Raw genomic sequence first — 9,914 nt, 5'->3', positions numbered from 1 at the left:
GACGTCCGACTGTGGCATTGTTATATTTTACTTTCTTTTCAAGCCCTTTCTGTGATGTCGCCCCGACGTCCGACCGTGGCATTTATTTTAAAGCCCTTTCTGTGATGTCGCCCCGACGTTCGACCGTGGCATTTCTTTTAAAGCCCTTTTTGTGATGTCGCCCTGACATCCGACTGTGGTATTTCTTTTAAAGCCCTTTATGTGGTGTCGCTAAGACGCCTGACTGTGGTATCATTTCCTTATATTTTTTTGTTCACCTTTCGAGGCATCGCTTCAGACACCCGATCGGTACTTATTTATGTTTTGTTGGGATTTCAGGCAGACTACCGCCGTTCCCTTTTACTTACCTTGTTATGCTAATTTTTGAATGTGCTTTGGTGAATTTATTCATGACGCATCCATGCATGCATTTGTTATATCTTACGTCCGAACTGTCTTGCGAGTACTTTCAAAGTACTCACTGGCTTGTTGATTTGGCCAGATGCTGACGAAGGCGATCTCCTGGATGAAGAGTTTGATAGCGAGTCCGACACCTAGAGGAGTCCCAGTCAGTCTCGTGCGACCCTGGATTTGGTCACTGTTTTATATCCGCTTCCGCTACCAAATAAATTCATCGAGCCTCACCTCGACGCTCGATGGGATGATAGACTTAGAGTCTTGTATTTCTCTCCCTGCTGTGTTTCTCCACCACCGCCCTATCCTCGAGTCAGTAGTATGCCTCCACACCACTGTGTCATGTCCGCCATTAAGTATAATTATTGGCGTGCTTGTAATAATTTGGTTGAGCAACCGTAGTTCGACCCTGTAATATATTTTATGCTACTGGCTTATTGTATCAAGAATTTGTCTACCAGTGAGGAGGATTTCCCTCATACTGGACTCAAAAGATTGGTTTCTCAATAAATATTTTTATTGAAAAACCGGTCGTGACAAGCTTGGTACCAGAGCCAGGCTGACTGTAGGAAGCCACTAGGTGCGATCGCTAATTGGTTATTAGCATGATAGAGCTAATTTATATTTTGGCAATTGTAGTCATTTTCTGTCAGTCAGCATAAATTTATGATCTGACCATGCAGAATTTTTGCCTACTTTTGTAGATGGCCGACAACAGCTGCGAGTCTCAGACCTTCGCCAACGTGCCCGATGGGTTCGTCAAGCTTCTTTGTTTCATCGTTCAGGTCGCGATGGGGCCATCCGTGCGCCCAGTCTTCACACTCTGCCATCACCGAGTCAACGACAGTCTGACCATGCACCAGGCCGCGGTGCAGTTCAAGGGAGGGCGTGGTGAGTTACGCCGCTTCCGGTTCGTGGGAAGAGCCATGCCTACGGAGAGGCATGCTATGCAGATGGCAGCCCGCGAAGCAATAGCTCGTCTCAGGGATGTCCTCCCCGTGATGAAGACTCGTCGTTACCGTTATCTTCCGTGCCATGTGCCTTACACCTGTCACTACGCATACTCCTGCCCCAGAGGAGAACGAGACGAGGCTTTTGAGATGCTCATTGAGTATCTCCGGGCCCTGGAGGCAGCCTTCGACAACCTGGTGGACGACTTCGTAGCTACCCGCATGGACTCAGTTCATGGCTGTGCTGCCAACAGGAGGGAGCTCCTACCCATCGCACCGCCACTGACTTTTGTCTCGTCATCAGCATCTTTCACGCCCACTCGTCGCCTGCCTTCTACCGAAGAATTCAACCAAGTCATTGCGCCCACTCCAGCGCGCACTGCACCACCCTTCGCACCCACTCCTGTACGTGTTGCTCCGCCCCTGGCAACCGCTCCGTCCACTCTGCGCAACACTACACATATGGAGCCCATTAGCGAGGAGGAAGTCGAGTCCCCAACCTCGCTACGCCTCGCCCTCGGTAGGGCAAAGGAGGTCGTCAACATCTCTGCCTGAGTACGCTTAGCTGCCATGTAATGTACCGCTTTGTAAGATATGTACATAGGTTGTGAGAAGTAGCCTGTTTGCGCATCATGTAGGATCTGGAGAAGTGCACTAGCCTAAATAACATGTCAGGATTATGTACGCATATGCTGAATGATGTATTGTATAATTACCGCCCGCGTGTAAGATATGTAATGAGCAGTCCTTCTCCGTGCGCAAGTCGATTTGTTTTTCTTAAGTAAGCTGAGTTATTTAGTTTTATTTGCCAGCTTTATGCATTTATGGATTTGTTTTTGCGACTCTTTCCGCTTTTCTTATGGGTCTCACAAATATGTCCCCAGAGTGAAAAATGTCTCGTCCTTGGACTCGCTCCATGCCAACTCCATCAGAGGAAAATTACGATGCACAACCCAGCAACGAGTTCACTCAGGGACAGTCAAGCCAACAGGGCAGTGAATCGGCACTTTCACAAATGTGCCGCCTTTATGAACAGAGTCAGCAACAACATCGTGAAATGATGAACCAAGTCATCAAAATGGGAAATCACCATGGACAGTATCAGCAGCATTCCAAGTTATCTGAGCTACAGAAGACACGTCCTCAAACATTTTCTCACACTGACAAACCTCTTGAAGCCGAGGACTGGCTTCGAGATATGGAGAGAAAATTAATTATTGCAAAATGTTCAGACCCCGAGAAGGTATTATATGCTCCGCACTATCTCACAGGAGCAGCCGCATCGTGGTGGGAGAATTTTCTGCACATGCATCCCAACGAAAATGACATAACCTGGGATGATTTCAAGGAAGGTTTCTGTGGTGCACACATTCCTAAGATTATTATGAAAATCAAGAAGAGAGAATTCGATGACCTCAAACAAAGGAACATGACAGTGTCAGATTACAATAGTCAATTTACTCTATTGTCCCGCTACGCCAATGAAGAGTGTATGACTGAAATCAAGAAGATGGAGAAATTCCTTGACGGTCTGACGCCCGCGCTTAAATGCCAACTAGTCGTGCACACTTTTCTTGATTTTAAAACACTGGTGGACAAAGCCATTACTCTGGAAAATGAGAGACGCAGTCTGGAAGACATCCGCAAGCGAAAAAGGGACCAGATAAATCATGCTCGCAATCACCGAAGCAAGACAGATTTTCAAAAGGGTGGGACACACAAATCCTCATCCAATGTCTCACGCCCAATCAAGAATTTTCATGCAAGGGACAAGGAATTCACCTATCGCCCCGGCGTTACTTGTTACGCTTGTGGAGAAGAAGGGCACTATGCCAAACAGTGCCCCAAGCCAAGGAATTCAACCCCAAAGCCAAACAACGGCGGCAAAAATTCCGCGCCCAAGCGAAACAATTTCAATCCCAACAATAACCACAGGAAGGGTCATCTGAATCATGTAACCAAAGAGGAGGCACAAAATGCTCCAGATATCGTACTTGGTACGTTTCCTGTCAACACAATACCTGCAATGGTTTTGTTTGATTCTGGAGCTTCTCACTCTTTCATTTCGAAAATTTTTGCTTTGCAAAATAATTTTTCGATGCTTCCTTTGGAGAAATCCATGACCATCAAGTCCCCTGGGATTCAGCAAGTTACTCAGAACTACTGTCCGAATGTGGTCATTGAGTTTGAAGGATTGGAGTTTCACGCAAATCTTATTGTGTTGGAAAATAAAGGACTGGATGTCATCCTAGGGATGGATTGGCTAACCACCAATAAGGGTTTTATCGACTGTTTCAACAGGACCGTAATTCTCACACACCACCAAGGGAAGACAATAAGAGTATCAGCCAAGGAAGGAAAAATACCCCGGCAACCGAGATTAAATAAGGTGGATGTTTCTGAGCTAAACAAGGTTCCAGTAGTGTGTGAATTTCTAGATGTGTTCCCTGAAGAGCTACCAGGCATGCCACCAGACCGGGAAATAGAATTCCGCATTGAGCTAGCACCAGGAACCATCCCCATATACAAGAAACCATACAGAATGGCACCATCCGAGTTGATCGAGTTGAAGAAGCAAATAAAGGAATTACTGGAAAAAGGATACATTCGAGCCAGCTCCTCACCTTGGGGATCACCAATTTTATTTGCCAAAAAGAAGGATGGAACGCTGAGATTGTGTATTGACTATCGAGCACTTAACATGGTCACAGTCAAAAACAAATACCCGATGCCAAGGATAAACGATTTGTTTGATCAACTCGCTCAGGCCAAGGTATTCTCAAAAATTGACTTAAGGTCAGGATACCATCAATTGAAGGTACGAACGGAAGATATCCCCAAAACAGCCTTCACCTCCAGATATGGACTGTACGAGTTCACAGTGATGCCATTTGGATTAACTAACGCCCCAGCATATTTTGTTCACCTTATGAACAAAGTATTTATGAAGTTTATGGACAAGTTCATCATGGTATTCATCGAGGATATTATGGTATACTCCAAGACACCAGAAGAGCATGCAGAACATCTCAGGATTGTGCTAGGAGAGCTAAGAAAACACCAATTGTATGCCAAGTTCAGCAAGTGCGAATTTTGGCTAAGACAAGTAGGCTTTCTAGGCCACGTACTGACCCAAGACGGTATCGCAGTGGACCCAGAGAAAGTCAAGGCCGTACTTGGCTGGAAGTCACCAGCCAGCGTAACAGACATACGGAGTTTCTTGGGAATGGCAGGATATTACCGCAGATTTATTGAAGGACTTTCCACCATAGCCAAGCCTATGACACAGTTTCTCAAGAAAGATAAGAAGTTTGAATGGACAGAAGCCTGCGAGAAAAGTTTCGAAGAGCTAAAGCAGAAGTTAACGACAGCACCGGTATTAATTGTACCCGACATACACAAGAATTTTGAAGTATATTGTGACGCGTCCAGAAAGGGTCTCGGATGCGTATTGATGCAGGAAGGCAAGGTTGTCGCCTACGCTTCAAGGCAACTTCGCAAGCATGAGGAAAATTATCCCACTCATGACTTAGAAATGGCAGCAGTTATTTATGCACTCAAGGAATGGAGGCATTTCTTACTTGGGAATCGATGTGAAATATATATGGATCACAAAAGTCTCAAATATATTTTCACACAGCCAGAACTAAATTTACGGCAACGATGTTGGTTGGAGTTGGTAAAGGATTATGATGTTGGTATCCATTATCATCCAGGGAAAGCAAATGTAGTGGCCGATGCCCTTAGTCGGAACCCCAGCTCCGACGAAAACAATCTGCACAGCTTGAGGCCCGAATTGCAACAAGAATTTGCCAAGCTCAACTTGATAATGGTAGCAGAAGGCACCATATCAAACTTGGAAATACAACCCAACCTTGTGGAGAAAATTAAAGAAGCTCAGCCCGGTCACACCAGCATCGAAGGCATCAAAAGAAAGTTGAGTATGGGCAAGGCCTCGGAATTCGTAATAGACAATGAAGGAATATTATGGTACGGAGAAAGGCTCTGCGTGCCAACATAGAAGACCTTAAGCAGCAAATTTTAGCTGAAGCACACACCACTCCATATTCAATCCACCCTGGAGGAACCAAAATGTATAAAGATATTCAGGAAAGATTTTGGTGGCACGGTATGAAGAGGGACATAGCCACCTTCATTGCATGTTGCGACTCATGTCAACGCATAAAAGCTGAGCATCAGAGACCAGCCGGACTACTGCAACCGAACAAAATACCTGAGTGGAAATGCGATGAAATAGGAATGGATTTCATTGTCGGACTACCTCGGTCGCGACACGGGAATGATGCCATATGGGTCATCACTGATAGGTTGACCAAAGTGGCACACTTTATTCCAGTGAAGACGACCCACACCACTCAAAGGCTTGCCAGGATTTATCTTTCCCGCATAGTTTGTCTGCACGGTGTCCCGAAGACTATAATATCCGACAGAGGCACTCAGTTCGTCTCAAGATTTTGGGAGCATTTACAACAGGCTCTGGGAACCCAACTAACCTTCAATACCGCATACCACCCATAGACTGATGGACAGGCTGAACGCGTAAAACAAATTTTAGAAGACATGCTGAGAGCATGTGTCCTCACATATGGAACCAGTTGGGAAGAAAGCCTGCCATACGCCGAGTTCGCGTATAACAATAGCTACCAGGCCAGCCTACAAATGGCACCATTTGAGGCTTTATACGGACGAAGATGTCGTACCCCGTTAAATTGGTCAGAGACCGGAGACAGCCGCATCTTCGGACCAGATATGCTTAGAGAAGCCGAGGAAAAGGTCAAGCTAATCAGGGACCGACTTAAGACCGCTCAAAGTCGACAGAAGAGTTATTATGATCAGAAACATCGTAGGGTCAGCTTCGAACCCGGTGAGTTCGTATACTTGAGAGTATCCCCTATGAGAGGACTGCAACGGTTTAAGATTAAAGGAAAGTTAGCACCAAGATTCATTGGACCATTCTGCATAGTGGCACGAAGAGGCACTGTAGCCTACCAGCTAGACTTACCCGAAGACTTGTCCGACATTCACGACGTGTTCCACGTCTCTCAATTAAGGAATGCGTAAGCAACCCAGAGAAACAAGTATCCCATGAAAACATTGACGTGCAGCCAGACCTCACTTATCGGGAACGTCTCGTAAGAATATTAGAGGAGTCTGAAAGGAGGACCCGACAGAAGACCATCAAGTTTTTCAAAGTCCAGTGGAGCAATCACACCGACAGTGAAGCAACTTGGGAAAGCGAGGATTTTCTTCGGACAGAGCATCCACACTTATTTAAGGATCAGCTGAAATCTCGGGGACGAGATTTTTCCTAAGGGGGTAGGTGTTGTGACACTCCAAAATTTTAATTTGGTCTTTATCAAAAACTTTGTGGTTTTCTTTGAAAAGAGGCCATTTAAATTTTCTTTCAGAAAACCTTCCTCTTAAAAACTTCCTTTTGCTTTGGCAAGGAACTTTTTTTTCCAAACATTGGGTTTGAATCTTTTGAAACTTCTTCTCTGTTGGTTCCCTCTCAAATTTATTTTGGGAGTTTAATCTTTTTCTTTTAAAATGAAACTATATGAAAACTTGGGATTTTCATATCTTGGAACCACCCATGACTTGGCATTTTTGCCCATGTGGTAAAACCCCTCCAAAAACCTCCCCTACACCTTGTGATCAACCTAAGTTCTCTGTCCCAACTAATCCAAGCAAGTTTTGGATTTTATTCTAATGATTTTTCCTCTCAAATCAATTCTGAAAATTATTTGGAGCCTGAGTGATTTTCAAAGCAAGTACCCTATTGCATTTGAGTTTTGACCTCAAACCAACTCTCCTGGATAGTCCTTTGTACCCACAACCCAGAACCATCTTGATCCACTCCTCCTCTTTTCAAAATTTTCAAAATTCAGTCTATGCAAGTTTGGACCAGATTTGCCAAATTTGATGAAATTCATATCTGCACTGCTCCAAAAATTCCACCAAAATTCAGGCAACCTATTTGAGCAATGAGAAGCCACTCCACCAAAAATCAGCTCAAGGAAAAATCCCTGGATGCCAAAAACATTCTGTCGAACACCTGAGCTGCACTGTTCTTTGCATTTTTAGTAAAGTTCAGTAAAATTCAGTTTTACATTGTCGTTTTCTTCAGAGTTCAGTCACAAGCTCACAGTCCGCATGGCTCGATGCGCGTAGCCCCTCCCTCTTGTCCGGAGCTTCACACGCGTGCGTGGAGCCTTCCTGGCGTCGGTGGCGCGCTGGCCCGCCCTAGCCGGCGTCTTCTGCGGCGTCGGGACCTCCCGTGGCGGCCGACAGAAGGCACACCAAGGCAGAACGCCGTTCAGCGCCGCCCAAAGCCCCCTGGCTCTCCGCGTGTCCCTGCCGTGCCAGCGCACGCCAGTGGCACCGTCGCCGTGGCCCGGCAAGCACGGAACGTGCTCCCTGCCGCCGACGGGCCGCGCCACCCCCGTTCCGTCGAGCTCACCCATAGCACCAAACCCCAGCCCGTTTAGCGCCTAAATGGGACCGCTGGACCTCAACAATGATGCCCAAGCCCCTAATCCCACCGCACATCCACGGCACCGCCGTAATCACTCGCCGAAGATCCCCGTTCACGGCAACCGCCTCGGGCTGCCTATAAAAAGGGCCCCCGAGCTCACCCTCGTGCACGCATCATCACCACTCCTCACCAACGCCACGCCAGGCCACTAGGAGGACCCTGAGGAGGTCTGCTCCCCCAACTCCGGCCGCCCCGATCCGCCTCGGCCTCCACCACGATTCGCTCCGGTGAGGCCATCTCCGACGCCCAAACCCCGTCCGTTACCCTCTCTAGCTACCAGGAGCCTAACGCCCTCTTCAATTTGATCTTCACAGCTCTCTCCGACGAGTCCCTCGACCACCCGAGCCGCCGTCCGCCGGAGCAAAGCTCGCCGTCGACGTGGTACTCGCCGGCGACCACCACCACCACCAACCAACGCGGAATGGCGCCCTGAGCACGGAGGTACCCTCCGATCCCCCTGCCTCGCCGTGGATCGCCGCCGGCGACCACCGCGGCTCTCGGGTGCCGACGAGCTTCGTTTCCCCCTTTTTGAAAGTTCAAACCGGACGTGTGGGACCCCACCGTCAGCCTCTCTGCCCTCTCGGTTGAAACGTTTTCTGGAAGCGCCTTCGGGCAAATACGTTTTCCCTTTGGGCTGGCCTAGTTTCTGCCAAAGCGTTTTCTGTTTTTATAAGCTAGCCCCTGGAAATTTTCTGTTTCATTACAGATGAGTCCCTGGGCAAAAACTCTTATAACTTTTAATCAGAAAAATACTTTTGATTGTTTCTTTTTCTGTTCTCTTTAAAATTTTGTCTAGTTTTTTATCAGATTTATTTGAAAAAAAATTGGAATACTTTTTGTGCACTCCTTGGTATTTACGATAGCGCATATATTTTCTTTATACCGTAGATACCGAAGGAGGTGACGGAGCCGCGAACTTCACCGAGCTATGCTCCGACTACTCTGAACCAGGCAAGCATGTTTGAACTTTTGATATGATGAGTGTCTTGGCATGTTTTGCATTTAGTTAGTTTCATGGCATGTTGAGAAGTATATCGATGAACGTTATTTTATGCGATAATGAGGTAAGTGAGTTCGATGATCCATAAGTGGATGGATGTGAGTATGAATGGCCATGTGTTGGCATGAGGATGGGTGAGATGGCAGTGTCGTAGCATGCCAGTCTTACGCCAGACTATGTGACTTCAGTGTCAAACCGTATCGGTCCAGTTCCTCTCATTTCCTTCCCTGTACTACCACATGTTTTCCGCAAGGAATATGGTTTAGTAAGTTGCAAACCGCTTTTTTGGTACACACCAAAAGGAGAGGCCGTGATGATGGTTCCATGGCCCTGGATTAAAGCCAGTCATCCGGTCAGGGGGCATGGGTGTTTCCGGTTGGGACCGAGAGGGGGGCACCCCTTAGAGCGCGCGTATATAAATTTGATCCCATGCTATTCGAGATTGTGATCTCCCCGTCTCAAAAGTTTTTCTTGGACGATGTCTAGGGTGATTCCTAGCATCGAGAGGTAGGATGGGTGTGTACTGGTTAGCTGTGTTTTCTTCCGAAATACCGTAAACGGAACTAGTCCTTCGTGACTACGGAAATCCGTTGGCTGTGGGAATAATTTTGTACAAACTCTGCAGAGTCATATATATTCCTCCAAATCATCTATTCCATGTCCAAATTCGTATTATCTTGTCCTAACAATATCAGTTTGATGACAGAGACTCCGGTGAATCCATGAGTGCTAATTACGGTTAAATGATTATTCCTGTGGATGGACTAACTCATTTATTCTCATGAATTAAATGTTTATTATGAGTATTATTTACTTGTGAATAAAAGCCCTTTCTGCGATGTCGCTCTGACGTCCGACTGTGGCATTGTTGTATTTTACTTTCTTTTCAAAGCCCTTTCTGTGATGTCGCCCCGACGTCCGACTGTGGCATTTCTTTTAAAGCCCTTTCTGTGATGTCGCCCCGACGTCCGACTGTGGCATTTCTTTCAAAACCCTTTCTGCGATGTCGCTCTGA

This window comes from Triticum dicoccoides, chromosome 7B (genome assembly GCF_002162155.2).
Source record: "Triticum dicoccoides isolate Atlit2015 ecotype Zavitan chromosome 7B, WEW_v2.0, whole genome shotgun sequence".
Taxonomy (NCBI): Eukaryota; Viridiplantae; Streptophyta; class Magnoliopsida; order Poales; family Poaceae; genus Triticum; species Triticum dicoccoides.
This window is presented reverse-complemented; position numbering follows the sequence as displayed.